The sequence below is a fragment of the Artibeus jamaicensis genome, unplaced genomic scaffold (assembly GCF_021234435.1).
Source record: "Artibeus jamaicensis isolate MK-2021 breed Jamaican fruit bat unplaced genomic scaffold, CSHL_Jam_final contig_332, whole genome shotgun sequence".
Lineage (NCBI taxonomy): Eukaryota > Metazoa > Chordata > Mammalia > Chiroptera > Phyllostomidae > Artibeus > Artibeus jamaicensis.
Window position 1 is genome coordinate 23,144,672 of NW_026521788.1, and position 15,196 is coordinate 23,159,867.

At 51.3% G+C, this 15,196-nt stretch overlaps 1 protein-coding gene and 1 pseudogene across 1 annotated transcript in view; one reads left to right on the forward strand and one right to left on the reverse strand.

The window, feature by feature from the left end:
* Nucleotides 1-15,196, forward strand: part of CDH23 (cadherin related 23) — a 416,092-nt gene that overhangs the window by 159,017 nt on the left and 241,879 nt on the right. The gene's annotated exons all lie outside the window — the stretch shown is intronic.
* Nucleotides 14,906-15,022, reverse strand: LOC119038226 (uncharacterized; annotated as a pseudogene).

The window sequence follows — 15,196 nt, forward strand, 5'->3', positions numbered from 1 at the left end:
ACTCCAGTGCATTGATAGAAGTTGCTTAGAGCGCTGGGTTGGGAGTCCTGCGGCTGAGCCTGGGGAAGAAGAGCTCAGTGATCGCTGAGCTCTCTTGGCTCCAAGTGCAGAAAGGAGGGGAGGCAGCGTGCATGCCAGGGATTTGCAGATCTAAAACCCACTGGGGTCACCGGACCTGTCTGACACTCTCTTCCAGTGTTGTTTCCTGGGCCTTGCTCATTGCCCTTTAAAAGCAAAACTGGTCTTGACCTCAACTTCGAAGAGGGTGTGAGAAACAACCAGGGTGGTGATAGCTGTAGAGCCATCCTGCTGGGGTCCCTCTCTTACCTCTGCGAAGTAACAGCCCAAATCTCTGAGGGTGGAGAGCTGGGACAGAACCGCCTGGCTCATCCAGGCCGGATCTTGTCCCCACCGGGATCCTCGCCCAGCCTGGGCAGGCGGCAGCTTTTCCCTGGGAAGAGCTGATATATTGGGATCCTTGGAAGAAGGCCGAGCTATGTCCCAAGCTTGGCCTGTCCTCGCACAAGTTGAGGATAAATTTGAGCTCCCTAAACCCATTTCCTGCTCTTTACCATGGGACAAATCCTCCCGGACCATGGCGAGGATGGCAATGAGGAAAATAGAAAAAACTTCCAGCACAGCGCTGGTCTCTGGACATCTGAATTTTGTGCCCCAGGCCTGCTGTGGCTTGGGGTGAAACATGAAGACCAACCTGATGTGGAAAACCTCTCAAGGTTTCCACAAATGGCCAGCCTCCGCCCACAGCCCCTGTCCCTTTCATTCCTTCTCCTGCCACCCCTTCCTCAGGGACAGACAGTGTACACTGGGGGTGCTGGATTTGGGGGGCCAGTCACACTCCTGACATGGGTTCCTCAGCCTGGGGGAGGGTTCTGGGGAGACAAGAATTCTCTGGGGATGGCAGTGGGAGGAAGAAGGGGTGGGAAAAACAGATGCAGAAAAGTCTAGAAGGGGCTTCTCCTTCCAATACCGCAGAGCCAGGCCCCGCCAGCTGCCCCCCACCCCCACCCCAAGCCAAAAGGCAAAGACACACGCGCAGCAGAAAACATAGACACATATTTGCAAGCTACAGTACAAACGAGCAACAAACCTAATGATTCGTGATTATTATTTGAAGGGTCCCACTGTTACAGATTTATTTGTCATTTCTTGTAATAACACCGACGGTAATGAATTCATTTGTATTAATGTGAGTGTCACGCGGACTTCCGTTGAAATTCTGCATTAATTAATGTACCATTAAAACAAAGTGTCGCCCAATTAATATCAAACAGAGGTAAGGCTGCCAGGGTCCTCTTCATCTGGGTTTCATTTGTAATTCATGGTATTAGCACCCTGCTTAATGGAAGTCATTTGCAATTTCTACCCGTGGTCCCTCCTACTTCCCGGGGGAAGGCCAGTGGGCCCTGGGAGCCACCAAGCCCTTCGCTGGGCACCCAGGGCCCAGGAGGAGGAGGGGCGGGGAGGACTCTGTTTCTTGGTGGAAATTGGTCTCCACATCCATAATTCCAAGAGGGGCTTAAGGAGACCCTCAGAACTTCCTGACCAGGTCATCGACTTACACCACCGGGAGGGGCGTGGGGGCACTTCCTCTGGGCTCTGTTAGGGAGGGGAGGCTGGCTTATTTCTTGGCCAAGTCTGGTCTTACCAGATGAGGCCATGGCTGCCCTGGGACAGCCTTCGAGCGGGGTGCTTCTGGGATTCTGGGTCTCCAGCTTTTCTTGGGGTCAGTCTGGTGGTCTTCTCATCTCCCCAGCCCATCTCCGCCCAAGCAGGAGAATGTCAGGCTGCCATTATCCGGTAATAATGAGGTTTCTCACAGTGAGAGCCACAGCTGCCATCAGTACTGTGGACCAGGCTTAGTGCTTCATAATCATTACTTCACCTAGGACCTACGTATGCCTGAGGTTAGTGGGTTTATCCCCATTTTACAGATGAGAAAACTGAGGCTCAAAGAGCTTCCATCCTTGCCCAAGCTCACACCAAAATGGGAGAGGGGGGCAGGACAGGCACTTTGGACTGTTGCACCGATGTCCTCCCATCCTTTCAAGACCATTCGAGAGCTGGCGAGGCAGAGCTGCAGGGGGGCAAGACCTCTGGCTTCCTGCCGCATGGCACCCTCTGCTCTCCTCAGAATGTCCTTCCTCAGCTCGTGACCCCACTTGGGCTGTACTCCGCAGGACTAGCTCAGGGTGAAGACCTGCGGCTAGCAGTAGAGCATTTTAACCTGGGTTCGGTCCGCATGAGAGTGTTATGTAAAGGAAAAGAGGAATGCCTTTATCGACATTTGTTTCAGGACATGCTGCCTTTACACAGCCCTAAGCAAAGGGGCAGGCCTTGTAGCAAGAGAAACTTGGAGTAGATTTTGGAAGGACTTACAGTCATACCCACTTAGAGCAGGAAGGGAACACGGAGGTGATGTCATTCAGCTCCCTCATTTGATGAATGAAGACCTGAAGGCCGAAGAGGTTTGTAACTTGTCCAGGATCACACGGAGGCCACATTGATTCAGGTCTTCTGCCCCCAGCCCCTCGCTCTTTGCAGCTGCCCACCATGCTGTGTGTTCAGGAGTCACCGCCTTCCCTTGTCAGGACAAAGGCGGGGGCAGGTCAGTGAGCGAGCCTGGAGGTGGGCGTCTGCCACCACTGACCATCCGTGTGGCCTCAGTTAAGCCCTCTCCACTGCCGGGGTCTCAGCTCTGTCACTTGTACGACAGGGTGACTGGGTGGGACGTCACTTTCCTACCCTGGCTGCATGTGAGGACTCCTCTGGGAATTTCAAAACCACAGAGGCTTGGCAGCCCCCAGCATTGCTGTGGTGTCAAAGCTCCCTGGGCATTCTCCTGTGCAGCCAGGGAAGGGAAGAAGCACCGTGCTGGGTGACTCCTGAAGTCCTCTGTGGCCACAACAATTCCAGTCCCTCTACTATTGATGCTAAAACCATTTCCCAAGCCCCCCCCTCCCCGGGCCCAGTGAGTTCCTGCAGCTGTCCCCTCTCTGCCTGGGCCCTGGGCCCACCAAGCCCCCTCTCACAGCCCCTGCCAGCCCTCAGCTCCCGGGCAGCCAGGTAGGCAGGCCGTCAGCTCTTAAGCCTCCGGACTCTGAGTGACAGGCTCCACTTACCACATCACACAGCCTGGAGGGCCAGCAGCAGTAGCCTTAGGGATCGGGGATCTGAGAGGAAAAACCCGCCCCAGGCCTAACCTACTACTCATGCCTGCCCAGGCCTCTGCTGCCTCCCCCAGCCACCCCTTCCGAATGCACACCCTGGCTGGGGACAAAGGGGCACACCAGTGGATGGAGCCCAAGGGGCTGAGGAGGAGAGATGAGCAGAAGTTGCATTGCTTGAGCTCTTCTTATTCAGAATCTATTTATTAGTCTCAGCTCTCCTTAGATGGAAGGCCCGCCCTAAGGAGATTTGCATATTCATTTTGTTTAGCATGATTCATCATCATGTAGGGGGATGAATTTGGGGGTTGGGAGAAGGAGCCCCACTCATGAGCCATGGAGCTGTGCACAGAGAGCTCAAGGCAGCTTTAGAGATGCTGAACACCCAGAGTGGGCCCCATGGGATGGGGTTGCCGGGAGACGTGCCCCCGGGAGGGCTCCCCTGCCCTAACCGCCCCGGCCTCTGACCCTGCTGAGAGCAGAGCAAGGACCCAGCCTTCACAGACGTCCCCTCCCCTCCCAGACCTCTCCACCAGAAGCGACATTTGCAAAGTACTTTACAGCTTATAGCCCCTTACACCGATTCCATGAGGTGACGTGGTTTGATGGCCCCTCAGATTTACTGAGCTCGTGCTCTGCCCAAGCACCGACCATGTGTTTTCTCCTGTGAGCCTCACCGTGGCCCCACGAGGCAGGTTTTCCTCTCATGCCCATCTCACTATAAGGACACCCAGGCTGAGAGACGCTGCCTAATTTCCCTAAAGTCACGCAGCAAGTAAAGGGTAGAGCTGAGCCTCAAACTGCAAATTCCCTCAGGCCTCTGCTCCCTCAAAGCCTCCCTTCATGGTGTCTGTTTTTCTCCCCATAAGTAATCGCTTGGAACTGCTCATAACCATTTTTCTGTTGGAAAAAAAAGTGTGCATGCGGCCAGCTCAGTCTCATGCTATGTCGCACCATAAACAAGTTTGGGATGGATGGGTACAAGAACTTGACCGCTCCTCATGACTGACGCCTATATTTCTAGCACCTTCCTGGTGACGCCTGACACCTGGGACCTCTGGATGGCCTAAGTCATTCTGTGGCATTCCCCTTAAACATCTTTGGTAGGATCTGGCACTTAGAATGACAGAATCCCGATTTCTCAAGGTCACTTTGGCCATCCCCCCTGCCCCTTGGACGTGGTATACTTTGCTCACTTATCACTGAGAATAGTATTGCATGGTGGGTAAGAGCTTGGGCCCTGGAACCGCACATCTGGGTGCACATCCCAGTGTTCCTGCTTCTTACCACATGGCCTTGGGCACCTGGAGGATGGGGATACTATAGTGTCTGTTTCACAGGCTGCCATGAGGATTGTACAAGACCTCATGTGGAAAGTGCTAGAAGCAGGGCCCAACACATAGGAAGTGCTCTCAATAGATGGAAGTTGTTACCCTAGAACTGGAAGTCTATTTCTTATTTGTAAAAAATTCCAGGAGACTCAGAGCATGTGCTGGTTGCCACTTTCCGTAATCTGCCGATTCTCAAGGTCACCTCCTGCGTCAGCTGAGCCCTGTTTCTGGCCTGGACTCGGGGACAGTGTCCTGGAGCCCAGATGACCAGATTCTGGACTCCAGGGTGGCTTTTTAGGGAGACCCTTCTAGAGGTCATACCATACTTTTTCCTAGTTCTCTCTTTTTTTTTTTTTTCCTTAGAATGTTCTGCCTCTACAGAAGGCAGTGATTTTTGTTTTGGCATTTGAGTTTTTAAAGTTCTTTCCCACCATCAACTCATTTTATCTCCCCTGCAGCTCTGTGCACAAGGCAGTGCAGGGATGGCAATATTCCTTTTCTGGATGGGGAAACTGAGGGACCAGACATTTGCATTGATGCTTTGTAGCAACAGAGAAGGAAGTCAGGCAAATTAGTCCTGAAGAGTCAGAATGTGACCCAGCATTTCAGGACAATTTTTCCTGGGATTTTTCCTGTCAAGCCAATGTGCATGGTGGATAATCACCACTGAATGGACCCTTCCAGAAGCTGGCTTCCAAGTCCCTGCTGGGGGAAGGAGAGGGGAGGCCCCCAGGAGCCAGTGAGATTAACCTCTGGGGCGGGGGAAGGGCAGGAGGGTAAAACGGAACAGCTGAGGTCTGGATTCACGCCTCCACTCTGGTTGCTCCTCCCACACTATACAGGTGCCATTGGATGCCCAGCCCTGCGGGAGGGGTGGGACTGCCTGATGTTGAAGGCATCCTGTCCTGGGGACTGGCGCCACCATGGTCACCAGGGCTGCTCCACCATCACTGGCCTTGCTGTCCCCTGCTCTCTGCATGTGGCCTTCAGCCAGCTGCTGGACTGGCCTCCCAGCTGAGCATGCGCCATGAGGTGTAATGCCCCTTGCTTCCCATGTCCCTTCCGTCAGCTCCTGCGAGTCGGCAAGTGAGAGGGCAGAGAGGGTGCCTGGAGGAGAGCAGGTGCTTAACAGCCCTGGAACGTGGGTGCTGATGGGAGGTGGCACTGGGTTCTGGGGGGACCTTGGAACTCTACTGTCACTTGTTGTTCAGGAAGATCACTGAGCTGCGGTGGGGGTGCTGCCGTGGGGAGGGGGTGAGAAAAGTTGCCTGAGATTTCCTTCATCCCAGGTATCACACCTGCCTCTAAAAATCAAGCTTCTGAGAAGCCCCCCCATGCAACTTCAGTGAGGCTCGTCCCCGCCCTGCGTGCCTAGCACCACCTCGGTAAGGCCAGAGCCCATGTGCGGGGGGCAGGGAGAGAGCCTGGACGTGTGTGCCTGGAAACCTGGGGAGCCAACAGACTCTTCCGGAGAGGCACGGAGCGTCCGTTCCTCATGCTGGGTGACGACATCTGCTCTCAGTGTTGTCACCCAGTGGAGAAGCCAGAGGCACCATCAGCAAAGGCCTAGAGGTGGGCCCACACTCTGGGGCTGCTGTGTGGAGTGGTCCAACAGAAGCAGGGGTCTCAGTGGGGCCAGAGGGAAGGTGAGTTTGGAGAGGAAAGCTTTGACCGGACTGTGGTGATGTTCAAGGTCCAGGAGACTTGGCCTTGGAGGTAAAAGAGGAGCCGGTGATAGTGCTTGAGGAGAAAAATAAGATGGGGTATCAGTGCTTTAGGGGAGGGACTTTCAGGTTCAGTGACAGGGTCAGGGCTAAAAGAGGGAGGCGTCTTCAGTGGTCCAGCTCTGCAGATACATTTTTTTCAATTTTTATATTAATTTTTTCAAAGTCATATATGCATGAGCTTAAAAGTCAAATAGTAAAGCGAAGCTTATAATAAAAACAGTACTGTTTTGCTGCATCCTTTCCCGCTCCTGATTCCCAACTGTGTTCAATTTCTGATAGTTACGTTTTTATTTCCAAATCATACACTTACAAACTTTTCAGTTTTGGACACTATCTACTGACTTGCAGCTCTGAAGGAGGAGAATTGCACTTTACCACCACTCTCTACCTCATCTTTGCCACACGGATGTGCGCACGTGCAGCTGCACACACATGTGCGTGCATGTACATGTGTGCACACATGTGCACACGTGCACAAATCACTGTTAATGCGCCTCACCCATTCTCCCTACATAATTACATTCCTCCTTTTAGCTCAAAAGGCATTTAATGTATATATCTTTATGACTATGTAAATATTTACAGCTGAGCTGCATACTGCACTGTAATTATATTTCCTTTTTTTTTGTTTTCTCTAGAATTAATAATTCTCATGTTTTTTGGCTAGGTTCTATGGACCTATCACTTATTCATCCCAAAATATCCCTCACATAATTAAATACCTCCTCTCAGTATATTAAAAGCGTATTGATTTTTAAATTCGGTTTGTGTTTTTCTTGGCAACATTCTTCTCCAATCCAAATGTGCTGGGCTCTGGCTTGCTTGCTGTTCTGGAAGCTAAATGGCTAAAGAGACCTGATGCGGGTGGGCCTGGGCAAGAAGATGGGAACCACCCCGAGAGCTTCTTTGTCCCCTGTATTAGATCTCCTGTTACAGGGGACCCGTATTTTCCTCTTACTTAGTTTGCACCCTCATTTTGGTGGAATACATCCTTCAGTAATTTCCTGAAAAATAATTAATTGAATTTTTAACTTTGTTTTTTAAAATGTGTTTATTCCACATTTGTATTTGTTGATAGTTTGGCTGGGTATAGATATCTAGAATGAAAATCATTTTCCTCATAATGTGAAGTAATTTCTCTATTGTGTTCTAACATATAACGTAACTGTAAGAACTTTGATGCCATTTTGATTCCTGGTCCTTTGCATGTAGTCTTTTGTTTTCTTTCTGAGAGTCTCTAGAATTTAAAAAAAAAGTACTTAGTGTTTTGAAACTTCATAGTTTCATGCTGTGTGTGTCTCTTCTGAACAAACAGTGGTCTCTTTTGATCTGGAAACACGTGCTTCAGATCTGGGAGATTTTCTCACCTTGCTTCTTGGCTAATTCCCTCCCTTTATTTGCTCTGTTTCCTGCCTCTGGAATTGCTGTTAGCTGGGCATGGAGTTTTCTGAACTGCTGCTTCTTTAATTTTCTTACTCCCCTGCTATCCCCACCCTCTTTTTCCATCTCTTTGAGTTTTGTCCTACTTTTGGAGAAATTTACTTTACTTCATCTCCCAATGCTTTTATTAACACATTTCTAATAGCTCTCTTTTTTTCTCTTGGAATGTTCTTATTTTAAAGATGCTATGTCTTATCTCTCTGAGGATGTTTAAGATTCTTACTGTTGCATCTTTACTATCTGCCCCCCATCCCACCCTGCTGCTGTCTTTTACATTAGAGGCTCTTCTTAAATGTTTCATAAACTTTAGTTGTCTGTTCACGTTTGAGAATGGTCCCACATTTGGCTGCCTAGAGCCTTGCTGTGTGTGTTTGGGCAGGGGCTGCTTGTTAACCAGTGGGCTTCGCTGTGGGATAATTAGGTAAGGAACTAGCTGTTTCTTGGTGGGAATTCCAACACATTAACATTGGTGCTTTCTCTTGGCTTAGTTTTCCTGTCCTCTGCCTGGCTAAAGAGGACTGATCAGGGGTAGGAGTGAAAGAGAGATGCAGATTTTCACTTAGCGTCCCCATTTTCTGTGCCTTGCCCAGCTTCCCTTCCGAGTCTCCTGCAAGAGTTGGGGCAGGCATCTGGGAGTCTGGCCACTCTTCTTAGAGATTTGCTGCCAGTCTTCAGTTTCTGGTGTCACCTGTTCCCGAGCTTTTCTGGGGCTTTGAGACACCAGCCTGTTGGCTTTATTCTCTCTGCTAAGATGGTTTTCAGTTACTTCTGTTTTGTTTCCAGGATTTTGTGGGCATTTCTCATTCGTTATCATCTGTTCTCCTGTTCTTTTTTCCCTTGTAGATTTACGCATTTTTAATTCCAATATTGTTATTTGGTTTCATTTGGTGAAGGGTTTGGACAAACAACAGAAGCAAATGGATGTATTCAGCCTGCCATATTTAACAGGAAGTCCTGATCATGTTAAAACATTCATTGAATGCCTTCTATGTGCAAACGACCATTCTACTGCCATATAGGTGGCCAAGGTAAATGGCAAAGAGAAAGGAATGACTTAGGGAATATCTAAGGAAGAATTGACAGGTCCTGGTAACTGAAGAGTGGGAAGCCAGAGAGAGAGAGTAAGTCCAAGGTCACTCCAGCAGGTGAGGGCATCGGGAAGTCACGAGGGGCATTAGGTAAGCACTTTGATGAATGCCTTCCTGGGATTCAGAATGGGTAGTACACAGCTAGAGGCTACGAAGGAGGAGGGACTCAGGATTAGGAGAGCGCTGAGCTGGCTCTCTGAAACAGCTGGGGAGGCCAGCCCAACTCACAGAAGGTGCTCAAGCCACGTCCGGGTACCTGATTCTCTGAACCCAGCCCTTGGGGCTTCCTCTGCCCACAGAGCTGGCACCTCCACCTAGTGGCCTGCCTTGGCTCTCAGAGAAGATCCAGCACCGTGCGTAGATGCAGCACTCATCATCCAAGAGAGAGCAGATTCTGGTCGAAAGAAGGAGTGTTGTAATATGAATGATCTCTTCCTGACTCTTCCACAGAGAGGTGCCGGGGCACAAATGTATACGTGTGGGTTTGTGCACACACGTCTGTACCCTCTCTCTCCTCACCAGAAATAGAGCCACCTGAGACATTCATCAAGGCCCCGTGACCACCCGCCTCTCCTGGTTCTGCTCTCTGCACTACTTCTCTCTTTGGCGCCTGCTCTCAGCTGGTGCCCGCATACACCTTATCACCTAGTTAGGAAAGAAACACAGCCCTCAACTACATAGACTCCATTCCCCACCCTCTGACCCCAGGGGTTAGAATCCCACACACCTTCCCGTGTGGAGGTGACACTCTCCCCAGGCACCCCACTAGGCTCCTGCCTCCACAGCCACCAGTGAAGAAGTGCCAGCTTTGGCACGCAGCGGAAACCCAAGGCCTCTCATTTGCCCCGGGCTCCCCCGGTCAGAAAGGCTTTAACCTCTGGCTTTACCTCTTCTCGTCACAGTGGGAGTGTATTTCCCAATCCCCGTGAAAGTATGCACATCTCGAGATACCCTCTTCCTGCTGAAATTTTTTTGGGCGAAAGCTGCCCATTCACCCTTTCGTCTTCAATCCAGGCAACCTAACGCCCCTAGCCCTTCCATGGAGGGAAGGGAATTAATCAGCCCCTCTTGAGAGGAGCCCTGAGCCCACTCTCCACCCTCATCTCTAGGGTCCCCGAGGTCTGGGGACACAAAGAGAAGCTGAATTTGAATCCTGATTCTACCACGTACAAGCTGTGTGACTTCGGACAAGATGCTTAGTGTCTCCCCTCCCCAGCGTACCTCGGAGACCAGAAGCCCAGCCTCTGAGCAGCAAAAATGCATTCCAAGGGGGCCCGTTCCTACCTCGGATCCACGGAGGCACCCACACCCTGTCAGAACTCTATCTGTCAGGAATGTATTACTAATGCATTTTATAACAGGCTTTATAATAAGATATTAAAGACTGTGGCAGCATCTAGCAAGCGTTCCATAAATATTAATAATGCCTTCAGAGATGGCACCTATGGTGGAAGTGCTGGGGCTGGTGGCTGAGGTTTGGTTGAGAGGACAGAACACATCCAACGGGGGGGTGGGGGGGCATACCTCCGAAAGGGCGTGGCTGCCTTTTTCCTTCTCGGGTTCCCTTTCTCTTGCCACATCTTTGCCCCTGTAATATCTTTTCCCCCTTTAACTTAGTCACTTTCTCCTCAACTTTTCTTTCTTTTCTTTTTTCTCACACACTCCGCTGCCTCAACCCCATTTCCCCTTTGGCCCCCATTTCTGCCCCTCTCATCACCCCATCCTGCTTTTTTTGTTGTTGTTTTTTTGTCTCTTTCCCTTCTCCCTCAGCCTGCTCTCCCCTGCCCCTTCCTTCACACTCCTCCCATCTCCGTTTTCTTACCCTCCCTCTCCACCTCTCTATCTGGGCCTCTTTCTTCCTCGGTGCATGATACACACCCCCACACGCTCCAGTCAGCGCCTCGAGCCACCTCTGTAGAAGCCTAGAGTGTAATGTAACTCACACTGCATGTGAGAAGTGAGCTATTTATCATTATTATTAACGAACAAGATCCCTTGCACGACCGAACTTTCCCAGAGTCTATTCCCTTGTCACCCCAGGAGTAGCGAAAAGATTTATTTGTCTGTGAATTGCACAGGGTGGCCCATTTACAGCAGGTCCATCAGAAATGACATGAAGCTTAAATGGGAACTGGAGGAGGCAGGGGTCTGGCCTGTCTGCCGCCTGCCTGCAGTGCACCCCTTGCTGAGGGGCACAAGTGAGAAGGTGTAAGGGGATCCAGCCTACACACGCTCCCTGGCTCCCAGGACGCCTGAGTGGTGCATTTTGGGAGATTTCCATTGAAGTGACCCAGGAGCCAAGAGGGAGCGGTGGGTCTGGGCAGGGGTTGCTGTGGGGAAGAAGCCCCCTGCAGCTGAAATGGGCCTTTGGCCCTGCCTCCATGGCCCAGGCCCACTCTGGTCATGATTCTGTAGACCCCGAACCCCAAGCCCAGGCACCATAGGGTAGGCGCCTTCTCCCCGGTCTCCTTGTCTCCGGGTGGGCGGAGACTGGCTCTGAGGAGCATCTCTCCTCCAGGCCTGTCACGGCTGATTGCGTCATGCCCGTGATCAAGTCCCCCTGCCCACCTCTGCCATCCCCACATACATGCTGACCATTTTTTACAAAAGATTTTCTTTATTTATTTTTAGAGAAAGGGGAAGAGAGGGAGAAAGAAAGGGAGAGAAACATCAATATGCCAGAGAAACAGCGATCGGTTGCCTCTCGCACATCCCAAATTGGGACCTGGTCTGCAGCACAGGCATGTGCCCTGACCAGGAATTGAACCTGCAAGCCTTTGGTTTACTGGACAACACCCAACCCACTGAGCCACACCAGTCAGGGCTGCGTGCTGATCTTTGCAGTGATATGAGTGGTGTGCATATTTAAAAGAGACACTTAAAAAGAAGAAGGAGCCAGCATTCATTCGTCCAGGTGGTTTTGTTCTTCTCCCCATTTTTACCTCCTGTGCCCTTCACAGCCTAGGGTCAGTGGCCAGGCACTTTGCTTTTTGTGGTCCAGCTGTGGACATAAAAGGGGTAGAATCCCAGCAGGAGAGGTTAAGGGAGGGCCTGGGTCAAGGCTGCAGGGATGAGGAGGCTTTGCCTGGGGATGGATGCATTCTGGGGGGCCAGGGGAGAGTAAGAAGCTGAGACCCACGGAAGCCAGTGTGAGCAAAGGGGGCACCCACATGGGAAGGACAGAATAGATCTGGCTGTAGCCCCACGGCCAGGGACAGGAAATGGAGTCCCAGCAGGACCTATGAAGACCGGGGCAGGGGGACTCCCAGAGCCCGTTGTCTCTGTCTTTCTCCCTCACGGTGCTTCATCCTTCTTGAGACGGGCGCCCTCTGCCTGCCCATGGCTCTTCTGCCATCCTGCAACCTGTGGCTTCGGTGTGGTGTCCACTGTCATGGCGCCCACACCAGCCCTAACCAGATAACAAGAATCTTCTCTAGATTTCCACAGAAAATTGATTTAACTTCCAACGCCCCATCTAATTGGACTATTAGAGTCAGGTGGTCACACCTGGACCAATCAGATGTGGCCTGGGTCCAAAGTCACTTGGTACAGACATGGCCACCTAGATCCACCCCTTTGGGCAGAGCGAGCTATGGGTGTGAAGAGCATCTTTACTTAGAAGGAGGCTGAACGGGGAGGTAGTGGTGGGCATCTCTGGGTAGGGTGACAAAAACACTACACAAGACAAAGCACCTGATCTCCAGTCACAGCTCTGCTCTTAGTCACCTCCAAGACCTAGAGAAAGGCACAAACCCTCTTTTCCCATCTGTAAAATGGGGCGACTGGATGGATAATCTTTCCAGCTCCTGCTTTTAAGCCTTTCCTGAGTGGTGCGTGGTCAGGCCTGGCCGCCGTGTTCAGGAGCTTTCTTGCCCTCCAGCCCCCCACCTGCCGAACCCTGCATCAGACCCCACCCCTCCTCTTACAGGCTCTCCAAACCCACATGGGAGGGTCTCTGTGCGTTCCCCCACGTGGACCCTGTTGGCGTCAACCATGAACTAGTCAACTGAGATGTTCTCCTGAATTTTAAAATGCCCATTTGTCTAAGTTCATGGTGAAGAGATTGACTGTTTACACTGGTTCTGATACCCCCCCATCCCCTTTAAATAGGGCTCATCTCAGGCTTTCTGTGATGGTATTTTATTACCATAATAATTTCAGCGACTATTTATTGAGTAGTATTCAATATTGCTATGCACCTGGCTTAGCAAGAAGCTTTTCTTTTTTCCCACACCTTATCTTACGTAACCTTTCTCACAACCCTAGGAGGTACACACTGTGGTTAGCTGCATTTTTGCATTTTCTTTTGTGTGAGGAAACTGAGGCCAAAAGAGTAAGTTTAACAGCATACATCCGGGGTCTCCAGCCAATGAGTGGAAAGGCAGGGACTCAAACTTGGAGTCCATGCTCTGAGCCACCAGGTTTTACTGCCCGTGGCGTACTTGGAACGCCAGGTGCACCTGGCACCACAGAGGAAATCTGCTTGCGTGGACCTGTGAGCACATCTGCACGCTGCCGTGGAACAGCAGCTGCGTGCGCGGAGGAGCCCCCGGCATGCGCGCTGATTGATGACTGTCCCCTCACACCTCATTTCCCTGACAGAGCATGGCGCCCAGGACCTGAAATGCAGGAAGTCAGCATTCTCTTCTCTCCAATGGCTTGTCCCTTCTAAGAATATGAATGGCTCTTTGCCAGGCCTATTTAAAACATTTTCTAAGTTAGGCAGAAATTAAATGGGTTTGCACTGCAGGGCATGAAACATAAAAGCCAAGAAGGTCAGACACAGGACTGTGCCTTCTTTTTTCCCTTTTCCTCTGTCTTCTTGGATCTTGCTCTTAAATCTGCTCAGGGGCCCTTCACAGTGACCATGCAGTACAGACGGGTGACATGTCCTCCCCTCCCCGAGGCAGGGGGCTGGAGCGCTGGGCACTGGCTCCATGTGGGGTGTGTCAGAAGTGCCGTGAAACCAGAGCATGTCCTTTTCTCTCGTGGCAAGAAGCACAGGTCCCAATGGAGTGTTTTGTTCTGGAGCGTGGGGCTAACTCTGGCACTCGTGTGACATGTGCAAGTTGCCGAGAGGAGAGAACCGTAGGTTAGCTGAGAACGTCATAAAGATCTCCTAAGACCAGTACCACCACTGTGGCGTGGCAGGGCAGAGGCTGACTTCACTAAGTCCAGCACTAGGGGAGTTCAGCCCTGGGCTTTGCACGTGGCAGCTCTGGGGAAGTATTTGCAGAGTCCCTGTATCCATGAGGATGCCCCAGGAAATAGTTCATCTCAGTACTTCCAATAAAGGCATTTTGGTGAAGAGACAGCAGCTGGGCGCTCAGAGGAGGGGTGGGCATGGTCAGGGGCCATTAAGAAATGCTAAGGTATCAGAGACTAACAGCAGTAGGAAGCTCTTACTACCCCTGGGATTGAAGAGGGAAGGAAAGGGGATATTGCTGCCTCAGGCCACCAAAAGCTGGGGCTCAGGAGGAAGGGCTGCTGGGCTGGAACTGGGGGGAGTAGGGAAGTGATACCCCAAACTGTTTCTCTTACTGACACCTCCCCAAACTCTGAGCTCTTACCAGCACCTTCATTGTCAGAAACCAGCCAGCAAGGGAGCCTGGGAATGCAATGAGATCAATCACCTTGGGATGGGTGAATGGATGGGGAGGTGGAGGCAGAACAGGGTACTCAGTGCATCTGGGGGATCGGTGCACACAAGGAGTTCCCGGCACAGTGTCACTAAAATCCACAGTGCTTCTTGACACCACCCTGCCCTGCCCTTGAAGGTGTTCTTGTCTGAGGTCCTCTAGAAGGCATTCAGACAATAAAATCACAACTGTCATCTTTGAAGCACTTGTTATATGTTAGGAAGTTTGCAGTTATGAGTTTCTATATGCTTCATATTCCATATTATTAACTTCAGTGTGCAGAGAGGGGATTAAGGGTCATCGAGACTAAGTAGCCCAAAGACATACAGCAAGGCAGGGGTTCCAGCCGAGCTCTGTCCACCCCAGAAATCCTAGCACTGGTCCACTCCGCCTCCTCGCACATTTGGTTCTCTCTTGAGGGAAAGAAGAGTCTGCTTCCCAAGCCACAGCGCTGAGGAGGCAGACCTAGCGAAGGAAAGCAGTTTTGGAAACCCAGAGGTGTGAGGGCGCCTGCTGGCTTGGAGAAGTACAAGTAGCTCTACCTGCCAGGAAATATTAAACTGATAAGAACAGATACTAGACATGATCTGGGCTAAAAGGCCAAGGAGCCATACCTGCCAGGAAATAAAGTGTGAAGGTAGGAGACAGGGCCAGACCGTGAGGGCCTGCATTCTGTTCAAAGGGGCACTGGGGGGGTCATGCACATTGCGGAGGAGAGGGGCCTCCCCTGTGCGCCTCCGGTCCTCAGTGCTGGGCAGAGAGCGGCCGCTCCCACACTGAGCCTGA